The sequence below is a fragment of the Sabethes cyaneus genome, chromosome 3, assembly GCF_943734655.1.
Source record: "Sabethes cyaneus chromosome 3, idSabCyanKW18_F2, whole genome shotgun sequence".
In the NCBI taxonomy this organism is placed as follows: Eukaryota; Metazoa; Arthropoda; class Insecta; order Diptera; family Culicidae; genus Sabethes; species Sabethes cyaneus.
Genome location: NC_071355.1, coordinates 70,091,031 through 70,111,022, shown reverse-complemented (window position 1 = coordinate 70,111,022; position 19,992 = coordinate 70,091,031). Strand labels below are relative to the sequence as shown.

The 19,992-nt window shown below is 39.2% G+C and overlaps 1 protein-coding gene across 2 annotated transcripts in view; it reads right to left on the bottom strand.

Moving 5' to 3' along the window:
• The window catches only part of LOC128744312 (uncharacterized), a 546,345-nt gene that overhangs the window by 94,041 nt on the left and 432,312 nt on the right, over nucleotides 1-19,992 (bottom strand). The window lies entirely within an intron of this gene.

Genomic DNA, 19,992 nt, shown 5'->3' with positions numbered 1-19,992 from the left:
ACACACACACACACACACACACATTTCTTTCAGTATTATGAAGTAAAAAGCTGTAAAAATAGCTAGAAACCTTTTTGTTATATTTTGGTACTGCAGCAAATATATAACAAAAACATGTTCTGTTAGCTCTAACAAATTCAAAAATTAAAAATTAAGTCAACAAATTCAACAAATCAATTTGATTAGGCATAATAAATTAATAAAATAAGGCATAATTAAGTGGTAGAATAATAAAAGGCAAAACACAGCAAGATATTGAACTTATGCGAAGTCACATGATGCGCATCGGGAATCCTCCTGGCATTCATGGAACCACAAGAAGCACTTCGAACACTTAGACCAATCTTGGCCGTCTTCTGACAAACTGAAGCAGCTGCCGCAATGTTCACAAAGCGAGTCTTGCATGATGGTAGTCTTCGCTTGGTTTTTAGCTGCTTTTGGTCGACCTCGTTTGCGCTTAGCGGTTTCGAAAACATTGCTAGAAATAGATTTCTGATCCACCTTCTTGGCTTTCTTCAGGTTGCCTATATCCTTCAAAGCCTGCAAGGACTTCAGCTTATTCCGATAAGGGCTTCCTGTAATATTGCATGCCTTTTCCCTCTTTCTACCACAAACGATTTTTCTGGTGCTTGTTTTCGGTAGAGGCATGATGTCAGAAGGAGAAACCGTGAGCAAGCTCGCTCGCAACGATACAGGTGTCAAAATGGTTTTATTTGCAATACTGCCAATCGAACTGTTCATGTTCTGGGAAGAGCCTGGCTGACAATCCAGAGCGTTGAACTCGGCAGTTGCATCGTCTTTACTGCTTGAGGGCGCGTTGTCTGAGATTGGATCAGATTCTTGGAGGACATCTGTAACATCAGCGGGGGCAAAATCTTTATCTTCGAACACGAATCTGTTCAACGGAACAATGCCGGTTTTACTAAATCCGCTTTGGGCCGTTTTTGCATTGGCCGTTTGCATGTATGCAAACCCAAATAGCTCGCTGATTTCGTTGAGGGTAACAACTTTACCAGGATTCGCTTTCAGATAATTTTCGACTGCTTTCGAAAAAGCAGTTTTCAGTGGTCCCATGAAACTCACATCAAGCGGCTGAAGCTTGTGGCTGCAGTGGGGGGGTAAAGTCACAACAGTCACGAAGCATTCACGTGCTCGCTCAAGAAAGGACAGATTTTTAGTGTGTGAGTTGTGCCCATCAAGCAAAAGGAGCACCGGAGAACCAGCTGTTGGACGTGTGTGGTGCAGGAAATGCTCGAACCAAGAATTAAACTCGGTCATTGTCATCCACCCCGACGAGTTGCAAACAAAAAGCTCCTTTTTTAGGGCCTCGGTCAGTCGAGCTCTAGGGAATATCATCATCGGCGGAATGAAGGATCCGGAAGCAGACATGCAAATGCATGCCGTAGACAACAGCCCTCTCTCAGCAGATGTTACCGATCCGACTTGTCGCCGACCCTTCAAAGCAAGCACCTTGGATCTTTTCGTTTGCACCTAAAAACAACATGAAACCTAATTTATCCGAACTTTAACTTAGGACAATATTGCTCAAATTACGGTAAGCACGGATGTTTCGTCGACGTTGAATATTCTGCTTGCAGCAAAGTTGCCTTCCGCCATCGTCTGGATCAAAACATCAAAAAAATTATTGACCGCTACCCGATTGAAGCCTTGCAATCGAGCCGCTGAGGTTGCTTCTGGAGCACGCAACGAAAGTTCCGGATGACGCTTTCGGAAGCCACGCAGCCAATCCCAGCCAGCTAACTGTATTTTGGTGTTGAACACATGTGCTTTTCCGTTTTTCTCCGCCAGCTGATATGCGAGGCTTCTGATTTCACGGGTAGTAATACCGTAGCATCGAACTTCCATTTCCAAAATATGATTCACCAGCTCTTGTTCTTCAGCTGGAGTGAAAACGGTTTTAAAAGAACCGATTTGGAACACTTCAGGCCCCGATAATGCTGCTTCATATCTCTTCACATACCGAGCTAGCGTCTGCCGTGGAATCCCGTGGTACTTGGCGGCTTGTTTCGTGGATGTTCCGTCTCGCCTTACAGTGGTCAAGGCCGCTTGAAGGGCCGTTTTTGACCAATTCTGTCTTCCAGAATTCCTTTTATATGTACGCACCATCACTATAAACAAGCACTGATGAGATAAGCAAGAAAATTGACAAGCCTACTAAGATGAATTTGAGATTAGTTTATTCGACATAGTGTGCTCGTTTCACCCCACATAGAAGTGCTCATCTCGCCCCTAGTCAATTAGTTAAAGTAAAAACGAGTTTTTACACTAATTACAGTATAAAATCAAAACTTTAACGAAGGTGAAATGTGAGGTATAATGTATACATCATGTTGCAGTGTTCGCATAATTGATTAAAATGTTTAAACGATTGTAAAAGCTTATTTGGTAGTGCTCCAAAATTATAAGTTTTTCATCGTTTGAGAACCACTTTAAGTTTTTTAATATATCTCCGTGTTTTAAATGGAGAGATCACCTTCGTTTTGAAAAATAGATACTATAGTACCTACAGTAGTGTATCGCGTATCATGTTTTATGACAAATTGCGTACTTTCGTAAAAAAGAGGGGTGCCCATTTCGCCCCGTGTGCTCATTATGCCCCTAATCCCCCTACGCCTTTTTGGAGAGGCTTGCAAGAAACGGTCCATAAATAATTAATGTTTTGATGGAAATAATTTGTAAGGTGATTTCAAATCAAATTTGTCATATTAAAAAAACGATTGAGATTCTTTAATTTTGGGTGTGTATAAGGTAAACGCACGAAAGCATGGTTAGAGCAATATTTCTATTTCTATTTCCAACCGCCAGATTTTGGTCAACTCCAGAGGTCGTACCAATCCACCGTGCAGCAATCCGAAATGTGACACCGACAGTCACAGGATGAGCTGTTATCAAAACATCCCCAGCTCAGAATTTTGTTATTCTCCGGGGAAATATGAAAACAATCCTGTAGCTGTAGGTTTTGCGATGCCGGATGGTGCGGCGGCTGTGGTGGTGGTGGTGTAATGTTTAGATAGGCCAACAGCCTTGATGGAATTATCATTTGTCTCTTGCTGACTTTCACGGGTTGGCACCAGCTAAAATATCGACGAAGGTTTGTGCCGCCTTACGCTTGGTGCAAAATTTGAAACCGGTTCGGGTGGCATTAACTTGTGGAAATGTGGTAGCACAAGGCCAGAGGCCTGCCGGCGCGACGTCCCATTTCAAGTCGCTTTCCAGCCGGGTGTGCTAAATAGGCTTTTGAGCGGTGACGCTTTGCCGAATTGTGTGTGCGAGAATGTATTTTTACGCGGCTGTGCGTGTCCCCGATTTGGTTAAAGCTAATGTATTTTTCCGCTTCCGTGTATTACCGTCCCGTTCGTGCCCGGAACAAAAATCTCGAGCACTTTTGAATTTTGAGCAGGAGAGTAACACTGGCAGTTTATTGCACTTCATTTGAAGAAAATTACATGAATATTAACGCAGGTTCACGTTCTAAAAGTTCCCCTTGTTTTGGGGTTGATGCGTCGTTCACGGAGCTTCCATAGACGAAAAGCGCTCTGGTTTTCCACATCGAGGCTGAAGCGGCTTCAGAGTGGATTTCGTCTAGAAAACATTCCAGCAAATTGAGGTCTGATTAGATTGGATCATACATAACAATGTTAAAATTAAATTTAATCTAAAATTACCGGACAAGATTTGATTAGCATAAATCGACTCCTGCGGAATGGCTAATACTAGACCAACAGTTTTACCTGTTTTTCAAAATTAGCAGTTAATGTTTCCGAAACCGCAAACGAAAATCGAATTGCTGCAAGTCAGGAAGTGAAAGGCGGTGTCCAATTTCCCGCTATGGTTATGTTTTAAACTTGTACCAACCAGCTTTTCGTACTGGTGTATTTCTAAGCTTGAACGAGACAGTAAAACTTTATGGTAAATACTGCTCCGCAGTACGGTTTGCTTTGGCCGTGTTTTCCGTTTTTCGCAATAGCTGGTACAGAGGTGATGGTGGTAGTGATGGAGTGGGAGTTGATTGAAATGGGATTGCCGAGGTGGTGTGTGGATTCTAGTTGGAAACAAGTATACGCCACTATGCCAGAGCGTTACAGCAGAAACGTTAATCCTTTATCCACCGTCACCGTTGATGGCTGCAATGGGCTTTCAGACTGAACGACTCGCTTTTTTCGCATTCGTGCTCTTTAAAACGAATGATGGACGTAAACAGAGCAGGAAAATATCCTGATGCTGGCGTTTTTCTGAATTGCGATTCGCAGTAAATTTTTATGCCACAGCACAGCGTTCCGCAGCGGCTGGCGGTGGGCAGTGAACTCGATCGGGCGTGTGGAAAATGTGCGAGCATAATTGCATGACTGATGGATGAACGGGAAGTTCTGTGGAAAAGAAACGAGCGAAACAATTTTCCACCGACTAATTGAATTGTGAATGATGCCGTATTTTTTTGCGGAATATTTCAAAGGAAATAAACTCTGCCGAGTCGCAGATTTAGCATCGTGTTTTTTCGCTTGTATTATGGCTTTCACCGAGACCGTACTTCCGAAATAATTGTTGCCTGATTTACGGCTCAATGGGGATTACCTTGAATCAAAATGTTTGATGACGAATGGAGGTTTATGTATCAAGCTCTCGAAATTCGCGAGAATTCATTTCATTTCCAGTCCAGTTGGGGGCGCCAGCTGCCGTTTGTAAGGTCAGTTTGGGTGAATTTGGTTACCATAGTAGAGCCGGTGGATTGAAAAGGTCAACTATTTTTCAATCAGCAGCGGTTAAATGGAAACGTGAGCTGGAATGATGTTTCTACCACCGATTAACAAACATCGTATGTTTTGAATGACAGCAAAGTTAGTTAATTGTATTTTACTGTAGATTGCTGTCTACAATCCACCAATTACTCATGTTCACTGCTGGTAACCTAGGTAACGCTCCCGCAATAGGGAAGCATATTCGTTGATTTTCCCAATTTGGGCTTATAACTACGAACAATGTTAAAGGGCGCGACTGTTTCCTGTGATTTAAGGCCCAGACACAATGCATACGGATTTTACTACTTTGCGGCAATTTGACAGTTTTTCCATGGGGTTTCCGCAACGTAATAAAATCCGTGCATTGTGCCTGGGCCTTTACGGTTGCCACAGCTTGGCTAGATAAACCGTTTTGCTTATTGACAGCCCTGTGTATATGTTAGATGCTTTTAATAGCGAATTTGTAATTATCATCAAAACAGTTTAGAACCCATAAACTACTAAACTCATCTTTGTTTTGCAGGTGCGTTGCATACTCCCAACTAAAACGCAAACGAATATAAAGCCGAGTTCTTAGAAGTGTGTTCTGGAAGTCCGTAGTTCACAGTGTTTATCGGCCATTTGCATAATATAAAAATTAATTTAATGCATCATCGTACGTTTGTGTGATTTTTACAAACCAGAACATGCTTTTGAAATGACGCTTCTTGATTTATGATCACAGTATTTCACATGTGTAAGTCAATGTATTAAAAATCTGATATTTACTTGGTATAGTCCCTTTATCGGAGTTTCAGTTTATAAATCGTTTCGTTTTATATTTTTATGGTAAAAGGAATATACAGAGCTTATTGTGGAGATTTCACCTTCTTAGACTCCCATGCGAAAATTATTAGCGTGATATTTTTTTGCGTGTTCTACAATGTTGCATATCTTCAGCATATCTTTAATATATCAGTACGGGATAATTATTCTTCAAAATTGTAGATGTCACGAATGACCCGAGCTTTTAAAGTGACTATAATCAAGACAAAAAAAACTTGTGCGAATACACTTATTCGTTTAATTTCCTGTAAGGGGCCGTGCACTAATTACGTAAGGCATTATGGGGGGAGGGGGGGTTCCGCGAAATCTTACAAAATCTTATTTGGGGGGGAGGGGGGCTTAATCATTTCTTACGTAAGATTTTCACACACGAAAAAATTATGAAAAAGTAACATTTTTAATAGCAACTTATGTTATTTGTTACAAAAATTTTTAAATTGATGAGGTAAGTTGTGAAGTGTCGAAATCTTTCATGCTGCAAGGAAATGCATAGCAACCTGCTGAGTATTTTAGCCTTGTCCACTCAAGGAAACAGCAGTTGGCCTACTTGTTCCAGAGTCTCTGATGTCATTGGTTTATGCTATTATTTACAATTTATAATTTATTCGTATAATTCATACGACAATTTGGGTCTAAATGAATACTTAAAAGTTACTTAATTGTTAGTATTTACATTGTCAAGTGCACGAATTCGTTAGCGGTAAATGCGTGATGGTTCGTCAAAAATAAAAAGGTCAGTAAAGCAGCATATTGCGTTGAATAGGAGTCTTCCTGTAGAATCATTCTGAGTCGTAAGACTCTTGAAGGTGCGTAGAGTCCGATTTGCGATAGGATGTCCGGTGCATCATATTCGCCAGTTAAAAGCTTGCAGCCAAACAACGATTGCGAAACCTCTCTACGTCGACTTAGCGTGCTTAAACCCAACAGACGACAGCGGTCTTCGTACGGTGTTAAGTTTTGCTGATCCCTCCACGGAAGGTGACGAAGTGCATGTCGAACAAATTTTCGCTGTACATTTTCCAGTCTGGCGGACCAGATAAACTCGTGCGGGTTCCAAACGATGCTTGCAAATTCCAGCGTTGACCGTACAATAGAGCAATAGAGAGCTTTGAAGCAGATCGGGTCATTGAATTCACCAGCAATCTTAAATATGAACCCAAGACTACGATTGGACTTGTCAACGATGGCAGAAATGTGGGACTTCATGGTGAGTTTCTCGTCAAGTAATACTCCAAGGTCCTTCACCTGTTCTACCCTATTCAATATTGATCCAGAAATTTCGTAATCGAACTCTATTGCGCTTCTAATGCGATGGAAACTGATGACGCAACATTTCTCCACACTCAGTAACAATTGATTCCTTACGCACCAGTCACTTAACAAGTCCAGAAGCTTCTGCAACATTCTGCAGTCCTCGATTCTTCTGACTTCAAGATAGATTTTCAGATCATCAGCGAAGAAAAGCCTTCCATCTTCATTGAGTAGTAACGCTGCATCATTTATGTAGATACAGAATAGCAATGGTCCCAAATTGCTACCCTGTGGCACACCAGAAGCATTTGTAAACGCGGCAGGCCGGCAGTTGCCAAGTTGTACGAAGAGTTGCCTATCCGTAAGATAAGTTTCCAACCATCTGCACAATCTTGTGGTACACCCAAGTTTCTCCAACTTGCTATGATTAACGGTATCAAAAGCGGCCTTCAAATCAGTATAAAGGCAGCCGCAATCCCTTATGATATCACGCAAGGCAGCCGCAATCCCTTATGATATCACGAGAAATATTTTTGTTTAAAAGTAGCTTACACAATTAATGTATAGCTGTACCAATGGAACAAGTGCTTGATAAGCTACTATACAACAAAAGTGTTTCTTGGGATATATTGTTCTTCTGTTCCCAAATATCTTGCCTGCCGTATGTGGCCAGAGTGGGGTCAGTATTTTGCTTCAAAGGAAACCGCGGTCATTACAGATCTGTACATTAGACGCAACGCAGTGCCAATTCCAACATAAGACCATGTCGCGTGTCATCTAGAAGAGGCAAAGGAGTTCTTTGTATACTACTTGACGAGGTCACGTTTTCAGACGATTTAGATTGGATCAATGCGAATTAAGTGAACGCTAGTGAGTTTCTGAGCATACACCAACATTTATTGACAACCTCAATGCTGAAATACGTTCTGTTCGTGAGGGGATTAAGGGATTTACAATAGATAATTGATATTATTTGTTTTTTTATGAACTTGTTTGAACTTTGGTTTTTATGAACTTGTTTGAACTTTGTTGACTGTTTCAATATTCTTTCAATGTCTATCTTTTTAAATAAAACTTGAATTTTGATGTTTCAAAAAATCTTACTAAGAATTTGTACGGGGGGGAGGGGGGATTGGCCAAAATCTTACAAAATCTTATATAGGGGGGAGGGGGGGTTCAAAAATGAGGAAAAAGGCCTTACGTAATTATTGCACGGTCCCTAATGCCTTTCTAATTGATTCAAACCCTAAAGTTTTGTTGAATTAATTTTATCAATTTTTATTAAATAACTTTTGACTGGTAAATTCAACTCTTATGAAATTTCGAAGATATGTTTGCAGTATTAAAATCTCTGATTTTAGGTTAAAATATGTACAACTAGATAAATTATCTTGGTTAAAATCGTTATGAATTATTGTAAATTTTGATGTGTTGTACACGATTATTCATAACATAACTGTCAAATTACAAGTTCAATCAAAAAACAATTCTTTTTGGCTTTTTTGGGAGTGAGAGTGTCTGGTGCGAAGAATGATAAACAGGGTGAACTAGAAAATTTCGACAAATAGGCCACCAATATGTTGGGTCGTTCAACAGTAAGCGCAGCTCGCATCCACGTTCTTTCGGTTGGTAGCCGAATGCTTTACTAACTATATTACTGCCGCACCCTTATATTAGGTTGAAATCGCTTGAGCGGTTCCGGAGAAAATCGGGTCTCGTAATTTTCACATTTTGCTAATAACTTTTAAACGAAACGACGGACCGCAATATAATTTCACAGTGATCTACAGTACTAGGTGATAACACCTTCCAAATAATCGTAATAGTGAACGAATCGGTTTAGCCATCTACGAGAAACAGACGATTAAAGTCAAGCGTAACACACTCTCATACACTCGAAGGTAAAAACATATTTTATTTCCTCACACAATAGAAACTGAAACCAAAGCAGTTGATACTTGAATAAAGAATAAAGTATGGAGTACATAGCATGGGGTATGTAGTATAGAGTATGGAGTCTGAAGTCGGAAGTCTGAAGTATGAAGTCTGGAGTCTGGAGCATGGAGTTTGCAGTCTGGAGAGTGGAGAATGGAGTATGGAGTCTGGAGTCTGGAGTTTGGAGTTTGAAGACTGAAATCTGAAGTCTAGAGTCTAGAGTCTGGAGTCTGGAGTATGGAGAATGGAATCTGTACCCTGGAGTATAGAGTCTCGTATAGAGTCTGGAGTCTTAAGTCTGAAGCATGGAACATGGGGCGACCACCACTCGCATGATGGGTAGCATCATACCCGAAACCGGTTACCGGAAAAGGTGTTTACGTTTTCTTGTAATATTTATGGTTTAGTGTTGTGTCTTGTTTTTCCCATATGGAGCATTAAGTATGGAGCCTAGAGTCTGGAGTCCGGAGTCTGGAGTTTGGAGTCTAGAGTATGGAGTATGGAGTAAAGAGTATGGAGTATGGGATCTGCAGTCAGGAATCTGGAGTCTGGAGTATGGAGTATGGAGTTTGAAGTCTAGAGTCTGGAGTTTGAAGTCTGGAGCTTGAAGCATGGAGTATGGATTATAGAGTATGGACTATGGAGTCTGAAGTCTAGAGTCTGGAGTATGGAGAATGGTATCTTTAGTCTGGAGTTTGGAGTGTGGAATCTGAAATCTGTAGTCTGGAGTATAGAGTCTGGAGTATAGAGTCTAGAGTATAGAGTCTGAAGTATGAAGTCTGGAGTCTGGAGCAGGCATGGTCAAAAATCGCATCAAATTGTTGTCATCGATACTCAATCACCGATTCAACTCACACAACCATCAACTTTTATATGCTCACTCAGAGAGACCAAGCGTTCTCTCATAGCAGTCTGCATCATTTGTTGCAAACGAACCAAATTGAATATGAGTTGAAATGATTGCGATCGTGCCTACTCTGTTTATTTCACACTCTGACCATAACGAAGCGAACCAAACGTTTGCCACTGAGCGAATCTGATTCGATTTTATTTTGCTTTTCAACTTCTCAATCGTTTATGAACCGAAAATGATTGCAATCATCATTTGAATCAGCTTTAATTTTGCTCCAATAAGTTATGTAACTTCTGAATAAGTTACAAAGTGTTTGAATATTTGAAATTCTCCATATAATAATTACAATATATTTTAATAGCAGAAGTGTGAATACCATTGAGTTAAAACTGAACGATCAGTGAGCGTAAGTGAACCAAGTTCAAACCGATTCCCATCGCTTACGTTCGTCTTGTTATTGTGTCGGTTCTGATCCAATCACTATTTTTTCATATCACTTTTGAATCATTTCTCTTTCGAGACTGGTTCGTGCACAGTTAACAGCGAGAGCGAATCAGTAGAGTTCTGGATCACTGCTGAGCGTTAGCGGTAGTAATCTTTTTGCCTTCGACAACTTATGATCGTAAATCAGTGACGCTCACTTGAGTGAATGACTTTCTCCATCCTTGTCTGGAGTTTGGGGTCTGGAGTCTGAAGTATCGAGTATGGAGTATGGAGCATAGAGTATGGAGTACCCGAGTAGCACACTTTTGTCATTTCTGGTTGCTGTAACCTATTCATGACTGAAATTAGTCATTATTCGGTTACCACAACTTGTATATAACAACTGTGCTAGTAGGGTATGGAGTATGGAGTTTGGAGTATGGAGTATAGGGTATAGAGTGTAGAGTATGGAGTCTGAAGACTGAAGTCTGAAGTCTAGAGTCTGGAGTTTGGAGTATGGAGAAACGAATCTGCAGTCTGGAGAATAGAGTCTGGAGCAGGGAATCAAAAATCACGAACGCACAAGAGACAAAGATATTGCCTCAACTTCAAAATGTTGCGACAATGTATGATGAAAGTTTGTCACTATTGCAATATTGCAATCAGTAGAGTAATCAATAATAATCTTAAGTAATCATTGATAATCATGATTAATTTATAGTAATCACAAGAGATTGATTACTGGTAATCAGTAAAGTAATCAAAGGTAAAAGGTAAAAGTGGGTGTAAAAGGTGCGTAGTAATCTTTGCTGTGGGAAACCCCTTGGCTTTGACCTAAAGTCTGGTGTACAAAAGTTACCAACGTTACCTTGGTAACTACCAAACACTGCCACTGCCAACACACTGTGACATGATTGGGATTGCTTTGGTTGCGTACAATACGTATTGCATACAGCAGCGTGTCTTTTTCGCAGGCAACAATATCGTTGTCATGAAACATCTGTATCCACCAGAAACAGCAACGATAACTTGTCTTTGTCCTAACTGCCATGCAATATATTGCAAGACAAAGACAAGACAAAGACAATTTTGAGAGCGAGTGTGTATCAAAATATATTCTTATTGAAAGTTGTCCTGCTTGCTGGTGTGAATGGATATTCATTTGTCCCAATATTTTGTTATCGTGGCATATTCTGGTTGCTACGTATGTTTATTTTATAGGCAGAGAATAACTGGTTTGTCGCTCCTCGTTTTTGTCGGTTATTTCTGCGTATGAACAATGATATTTTGATTCCCTGGTCTGGAGTATGAAGTCTGCAGTCTGGAGTCTGGAGTCTGTTCTGAAGTCTGGAGTATAGATTCTGGAGTATAGAGTTTGGAGTATGGAGTCTAGAGTCTGGAGTCTGAACTCTGGAGTCTGGAATCTGAAGTATAGAGTACGGAGTATGGAGCGTGGAGTATGGAGTATGGAGTTTAAAGATTGAAGTCTGGAGTCTAGAGCCTGGAGTCTGGAATCTGAAGTATAGAGTACGGAGTATGGAGCGTGGAGTATGGAGTATGGAGTTTAAAGATTGAAGTCTGGAGTCTAGAGCCTGGAGTCTGGAGTCTGCAATATGGAGTATAGAATCTGTAGCCTGGAGTATAGAGTCTGGAGTATGAAGTCTGGAGTCTAGAGTTTGGGGTCTGGAGTATGGAGTATGGAGTATGGAGTATGGAGTATGGAGTATGGAGTATGGAGTATGGAGTATGGAGTATGGAGTATGGAGTATGGAGTATGGAGTATGGAGTATGGAGTATGGAGTATGGAGTATGGAGTATGGAGTATGGAGTATGGAGTATGGAGTATGGAGTATGGAGTATGGAGTATGGAGTATGGAGTATGGAGTATGGAGTATGGAGTATGGAGTATGGAGTATGGAGTATGGAGTATGGAGTATGGAGTATGGAGTATGGAGTATGGAGTATGGAGTATGGAGTATGGAGTATGGAGTATGGAGTATGGAGTATGGAGTATGGAGTATGGAGTATGGAGTATGGAGTATGGAGTATGGAGTATGGAGTATGGAGTATGGAGTATGGAGTATGGAGTATGGAGTATGGAGTATGGAGTATGGAGTATGGAGTATGGAGTATGGAGTATGGAGTATGGAGTATGGAGTATGGAGTATGGAGTATGGAGTATGGAGTATGGAGTATGGAGTATGGAGTATGGAGTATGGAGTATGGAGTATGGAGTATGGAGTATGGAGTATGGAGTATGGAGTATGGAGTATGGAGTATGGAGTATGGAGTATGGAGTATGGAGTATGGAGTATGGAGTATGGAGTATGGAGTATGGAGTATGGAGTATGGAGTATGGAGTATGGAGTATGGAGTATGGAGTATGGAGTATGGAGTATGGAGTATGGAGTATGGAGTATGGAGTATGGAGTATGGAGTATGGAGTATGGAGTATGGAGTATGGAGTATGGAGTATGGAGTATGGAGTATGGAGTATGGAGTATGGAGTATGGAGTATGGAGTATGGAGTATGGAGTATGGAGTATGGAGTATGGAGTATGGAGTATGGAGTATGGAGTATGGAGTATGGAGTATGGAGTATGGAGTATGGAGTATGGAGTATGGAGTATGGAGTATGGAGTATGGAGTATGGAGTATGGAGTATGGAGTATGGAGTATGGAGTATGGAGTATGGAGTATGGAGTATGGAGTATGGAGTATGGAGTATGGAGTATGGAGTATGGAGTATGGAGTATGGAGTATGGAGTATGGAGTATGGAGTATGGAGTATGGAGTATGGAGTATGGAGTATGGAGTATGGAGTATGGAGTATGGAGTATGGAGTATGGAGTATGGAGTATGGAGTATGGAGTATGGAGTATGGAGTATGGAGTATGGAGTATGGAGTATGGAGTATGGAGTATGGAGTATGGAGTATGGAGTATGGAGTATGGAGTATGGAGTATGGAGTATGGAGTATGGAGTATGGAGTATGGAGTATGGAGTATGGAGTATGGAGTATGGAGTATGGAGTATGGAGTATGGAGTATGGAGTATGGAGTATGGAGTATGGAGTATGGAGTATGGAGTATGGAGTATGGAGTATGGAGTATGGAGTATGGAGTATGGAGTATGGAGTATGGAGTATGGAGTATGGAGTATGGAGTATGGAGTATGGAGTATGGAGTATGGAGTATGGAGTATGGAGTATGGAGTATGGAGTATGGAGTATGGAGTATGGAGTCTAGAGGTTGGAGTACTATGGAGTATGGAGTATGGAGTATGGAGTATGGAGTATGGAGTATGGAGTATGGAGTATGGAGTATGGAGTATGGAGTATGGAGTATGGAGTATGGAGTATGGAGTATGGAGTATGGAGTATGGAGTATGGAGTATGGAGTATGGAGTATGGAGTATGGAGTATGGAGTATGGAGTATGGAGTATGGAGTATGGAGTATGGAGTATGGAGTATGGAGTATGGAGTATGGAGTATGGAGTATGGAGTATGGAGTATGGAGTATGGAGTATGGAGTATGGAGTATGGAGTATGGAGTATGGAGTATGGAGTATGGAGTATGGAGTATGGAGTATGGAGTATGGAGTATGGAGTATGGAGTATGGAGTATGGAGTATGGAGTATGGAGTATGGAGTATGGAGTATGGAGTATGGAGTATGGAGTATGGAAGGAGTATGGAGTATGGAGTATGGAGTAAGGAGTAAGGAGTATGGAGTATGGACTATGGAGTCCTGAGTATGGAGCCTGGAGTCTAGAGTTTGGAGTATGAAGCATGGAGTCTAGAGTCTGGAGTATGGAGTCTGAAGTCTGAAGTTTAAAGTCGGAAGTCTGGAGACTGGAGTCTGGAGTATGGAGTAAAAAGTCTGAAGCCTAGAGTCTGGAATCTCGAGCCTGGAATTGGGAGTGTGGAGTATGGAGTGTTAAGTATGGAGTATGGACTAAAGAGTGAAACTTAAAAATAAAGAATAAAGAATAAAGAATAAAGAATAAAGAATAAAGAATAAAGAATAAAGAATAAAGAATAAAGAATAAAGAATAAAGAATAAAGAATAAAGAATAAAGAATAAAGAATAAAGAATAAAGAATAAAGAATAAAGAATAAAGAATAAAGAATAAAGAATAAAGAATAAAGAATAAAGAATAAAGAATAAAGAATAAAGAATAAAGAATAAAGAATAAAGAATAAAGAATAAAGAATAAAGAATAAAGAATAAAGAATAAAGAATAAAGAATAAAGAATAAAGAATAAAGAATAAAGAATAAAGAATAAAGAATAAAGAATAAAGAATAAAGAATAAAGAATAAAGAATAAAGAATAAAGAATAAAGAATAAAGAATAAAGAATAAAGAATAAAGAATAAAGAATAAAGAATAAAGAATAAAGAATAAAGAATAAAGAATAAAGAATAAAGAATAAAGAATAAAGAATAAAGAATAAAGAATAAAGAATAAAGAATAAAGAATAAAGAATAAAGAATAAAGAATAAAGAATAAAGAATAAAGAATAAAGAATAAAGAATAAAGAATAAAGAATAAAGAATAAAGAATAAAGAATAAAGAATAAAGAATAAAGAATAAAGAATAAAGAATAAAGAATAAAGAATAAAGAATAAAGAATAAAGAATAAAGAATAAAGAATAAAGAATAAAGAATAAAGAATAAAGAATAAAGAATAAAGAATAAAGAATAAAGAATAAAGAATAAAGAATAAAGAATAAAGAATAAAGAATAAAGAATAAAGAATAAAGAATAAAGAATAAAGAATAAAGAATATATAACTAAATCTAAGTAAAGTAAACCAAAGCCTAGATGCGACATTCCTATTTCGAAACTTGACCTTTTATTTTTATACGACAAACTTCGTTGCCAGCTGTAAGAATATAGGACAATAGCGGGGCTAGTCTCCTATTGACTCTCACAGCGACTAATTCGAATATGCGACGCCTGGTTTATTAAACCAGTATTGTATCTCGAGGCCAATTATGGTAGTAAAGTAAAGTAGAGTAAAGAAATAAAGTAAAGTAATGTAAAGATATGAAGTAAAGAAATAAAGTAAAGAATAAAGGAGAAGTAAAGAAGTGAAGAGTGATTTTGTATTTCGTAAATAGAGGGAAAGGCAGGAAACGCTTCTGATTCAAACAGGGTTCTGCAACTGCACTCTCGCCTAAACGTTGACTTTACTGTGTTACAAAATACAGCAATGGCATCATATCGAAAAAAAGGTAATTAAGACTGCCTCCCTTGCTCGCCCAAATTATTTTCTCTGTACTTTTTTGTGGGGTCAAAGCCAAAGATTTTTCGTCAGCTCAAAACCACATATAACAGCAATACCATGATAGAAGTACTATCAACAGTTAAAAAAGTTCCGCTTTTCGGATTTTTTAGATCCATCTGTCTGAGTTAAGTTGGTCTAAAAAGTATCATTTTGACAACTTTTCTTTCTTTAAATCCATTTAGCCAATTTTAATTATATTACTACCAAATGAATTGCATTTTGATAAGCGCTTGACAATGCGAAGGATAAAATTACTACCAAGATAGGTCAAGAATCTAACAAATTAATTGTAAGGACTGCTCGTTAAAATATATTTTGGCCAAACTCGCCGTAAAATCCAAACCAGAATGAAGGAGCATAGGAACACAACAGAGAATAAACGCATAAACAACTCCAGTGTGGACTCCAGTCTTCCCCAGGTAACCAATAAGCATTTCCAATGCAATTTAAAAGCTAGCCAATAAGCATTTAAGTTGCCTTAAATGCTACTTAAATGCTATTTTGGCAAAATATGCGGCTACTTTACTGCTAACCCTTTTATAGTGCTGACAATGCTTATTTGCCGCTAGTTACCGCCAAGAAGAATTTAAATAGAATTGTGGATGCCAATTTACAACAGTTATGCAGGCAAAAGGTTGATAAACAGCAACCAGCAGTATAAAACGCCAGGGATGCTAATAAACGATTTATTTACTGCTTATACTAATGCTTATTGGTTACCTGGGTCAATACCAAATAGACTGGGACATTGCAAAAATGGTACAAAACGTGCGAAAGCCATCGCATCAAATGATTGGGAGTCTATGCGGATATTCAGAGCTGAGCAACCGCTAATGAATGAAGACGATGATCCGATAATATCGCCGCTCGTCGGCACCAAACTGAGGATATATCTGCACTATCTCTTCAAGATAGTTAGTTGGGCATCACCCCGTTGATGTGAAACATATTTCCCGAATCCGGTCGGTTTAAATGGTAAACTGTCTATTTGGAAGAACTATAAGTGTTGTGTTCCGTTCACTAAATGTACATTTTGAAAGGCTTTTCAGGAAAAATATTAGGCCAAAGTTCAATTTCTTCAGCACTATTCCACAGGCGAATGGATGCAACGTTGAAGCTGTCCTCCATCGCCAATAAAAACAAACATTTCCAATTTTTATGCTAGTCGAGACGTATAGGGTGGCACTACTGGTGCAATTAATTTACTTATTTAAAAAATGTCGGCCGCTTAGATTAAAAACTTCACACTTCCGGGTAACACCACGAGCATTTTCTTTAGACTAAATTTAATAGAGAAGAGAGACACGCGCCTTTTTTGTTAATTTGTTAAATAATTTCTATTATAAATAAATGAATAAGTCACGTAACATACATGGCTGACATAATTTTGTTCAGTGGCATTTTGGTCGGTAGGTCGCTCGCCTCGGTACGAATGCATAATCTCTGCCGTCTATTGAAGTAAGCACAATTTATTTTCCATACAATTTAAATATATTCATGTCAAGGTCTTTGCTTACAGGTCAGTTCCCATTTGCAGCCGCTTCAATTAGCATCCGAAACAGCATTCCACATTAGCGAGGATCATCAAACAAAACTTCCTTTGAACTAGCGGCCATTATGCAGGGGGTCGTTCTTTTCTTCCGTTTCTCATGGACGAACGGACGAATAGTTACACCGTGCTGAGGTCAAATTAAAAATGTTCACTTTTATCTTTCGCTGAAGCTGCAGCGAGCAACAAAAAAAAGTCTGATGAAGCATGCAAAAAAGTTCAACCAGATTACCATTATTTCCCCATGCTGTCCGAAAGCAAACGTTTCAGAAGCGCAGGATCGATTCCCTGAAAGCTTTCTCTCCTGAATCTTTAATTATGCACCCAACTAATCGGTAGATGGATCCAGTTCGGTTCACTTTGCCGATAACCGGCAGGATTAGCGCACCGTATCGCAGTTTAACGACCCTGTTGACGCTGACAACCGCTGCTGGCTGCTCTGCTACCAATGAAGCGTAAACAACCGGACGACGGTGATGCAGACCGCGGACGAACCGGAAATTTTTTTCCGACAGCATGTGTCTTTGTGGTTCGGAAACCGTTCCGTGCTGCCACGCCGTTGGCTTGAAAAAAGTTCAATAGAGCCCCGTCCGCCCTATGCACAACTGATGAGCAATCCATTTTAAGTTTTTCTTTTTTTTTGCTTTTATGAGACGAGCAGCTTATTCCGCTTTCAGGCAGTAAGGATAATCCCAGCAAATCTGCCCGAAAGCATCGATCGGTGGAGCGAAAAGAGTGATTCGCCTACCGTGTTTGAAGAGCGCCAATTGCGCATCCTAGCCGGGCCAGAGCATTAAAATATAATTCTAGACATAGGAAAAGATGAACGAACGAAAGAACAAAACTGGAAAGTACTTAGCTTGGCATCGAAAATAAGGAACAACTCTCAAACGTGCCTCGGCGCCATTGGTTTTGGCGTTACAAAGATGTCGGTGCATACCAAATTATAGTTTTTAGCTCTGAAAATAATCAACATGAGTAGGAACGCTAGAGCTTCGTCCCCTCTATTTATAGTCCGGACACGCTAGTGACTAGTTAGTTGGATGGCGTGTTGCACTCGTACTAGTTACTGTTGGCCATAAATTGAATATTGAAACTTTGCTCTCAGCATGACTGAAAACTATGAAATTGAAATTATGAATTTTGATAGAAAGAGGAGAAAAGAGACAGGGAAGTTTTAAAGTTGTAAATGGAAATCATTAATGTTAGACTAACATAAAGAAAAACAAAGCATCCTAACGTTCGTTCGGAAGCAGTCCGAGTTGTTTCGAGAATTGCCGATGCATTATGACATCTGATGTCTAGTGAAATTAACAAATATTTGAACAAATTTTATCGTGCGCTCCTTTTGCTTGAAAATCGTTTACTCTATCTTCCAAATATGGGCTCCAGCACTAGCGTGCGCATTCCAAAGTCCAATTTCAAATCCAGTTATAAATTAAACTTCAAGTTTAGTTTCAAGTCTAATTTGAGCTCAGTTTCAAGTTCAAATTCAATTATAATTTCATGCCCAACTTCATCACCGACTTCAAGTCCAACTTAAGTCCAGTTTCAAGTTCAATTTTAAATACAATTTCAAGTGCAATTTAACCATAATTTATTCCAATTTACATTCGTACTTTAAGTTTAATTTCAAGTCTAATTTCATATCCTCTGCCAAGTATAATTTCATATTAATTTATGTCCAAATTTAAGAATAATTTCAAATTCAATTTCAAGCGCAATGTAGTGCAATAAAACCTATATGGGTCATTCCATCTCAAACGTAGGGAATGTCGTCGTGGTTGGGCCATCATTTGGTCCACAAATCCCATTTCAAAAGAAACTTTGGAAATTTAACAAAGGTCTAAATACAAAGGTCTAAATACGAACTATTAATAAGATCTTTGTTAAATTTCGAAAGTTTCTTTTGAAATGAGATTTGTGGACCAAAAGATGGCCCAACCACGACGACATTCCCCTACACAAAAATCAGAAATCAATTTTCATCGGAAAGTATTAATTTTTGCTGATTTTCCCCTATTCTTAACAATATTTTAACTTAATGGACTAAGATAAAAAAAAACAGAGTCTAAAGACCCAATTATATTATGCAAAGAAGTTCGTAGAATCGAAGAGAATTATTTCGAGTTTTATTTTCTCATCTCAATCTGGTGTAGTTCAAAGTTTAAATATTGCTAAAAATAGACGAAAATTAGCAAAACTTGATACTTTCAGATGGCTATTGGGAAAGAGGTGGGCACCATGAGATTCGCCAGAAAATTTTACATAAGATCACTTATATTTCATCAGTTGGCAGACTATTTCTGAATTTCGTTCGTTTTTAAGCCAGTTTTCACCATAATGCAATGAAGTGTTAATAAAGCCCTTTTCAAGTTTCAAAATTACTATAATCGCAGGAGTGAAATACCACCTAGATAGAGATGATCTCTACGGGGGCTTGCCCCCCCCCCGCAGTGGTTGACACTTCCGACGGTAGTCCGTCGGCAACACTCGCGGCCTGTGTCTGACTCGCCCTGAATCATCTATTGTTACTATTGATAGTTTCTGCTGGTCTTGTTATTGACTTATGTTTTATGAAAGAGTCCAAAGTTTCTCGAGTTCGATTAGTTTTGAGTTACGCAAAAGTTTCTGTTTTTTTTGTATGAGAGTCCATATCCCCCTACCACAGGGGTGAGGGATCTTAAACCATCATAAAAAAACCCTGCCTCCAAAACCCCCCACATGCCAAATTTGGTTCCATTTGCTTGATTAGTTCTCTAGTTATGAGGATATTTGTATTTCATTTGTATAAGAGCCCCCTCCACAATTTAAGGGGGAAGGGTCATAATTCCCCTCCTAAAGAGGGGAGGGGTCTCAATTCACCATAGAAAAAAAACACCCACGTGCCAAATTTTATTCCATTTGCTTGATTAGTTCTTGAGTTATGTAGAAATTTGTATTTCATTTGTATGGGAACCCCTCTCTTAGTGAGGGGAGGGGTCTCTAACCATCATAAGAACCTTTCCTGGCCCCAAAAACCTCTACATGCAAATTTTCACGCCGATTGGTTCAGTAATTTTCGATTCTATAAAGAACATGCCGACAGACAGACAGACAGAAATCC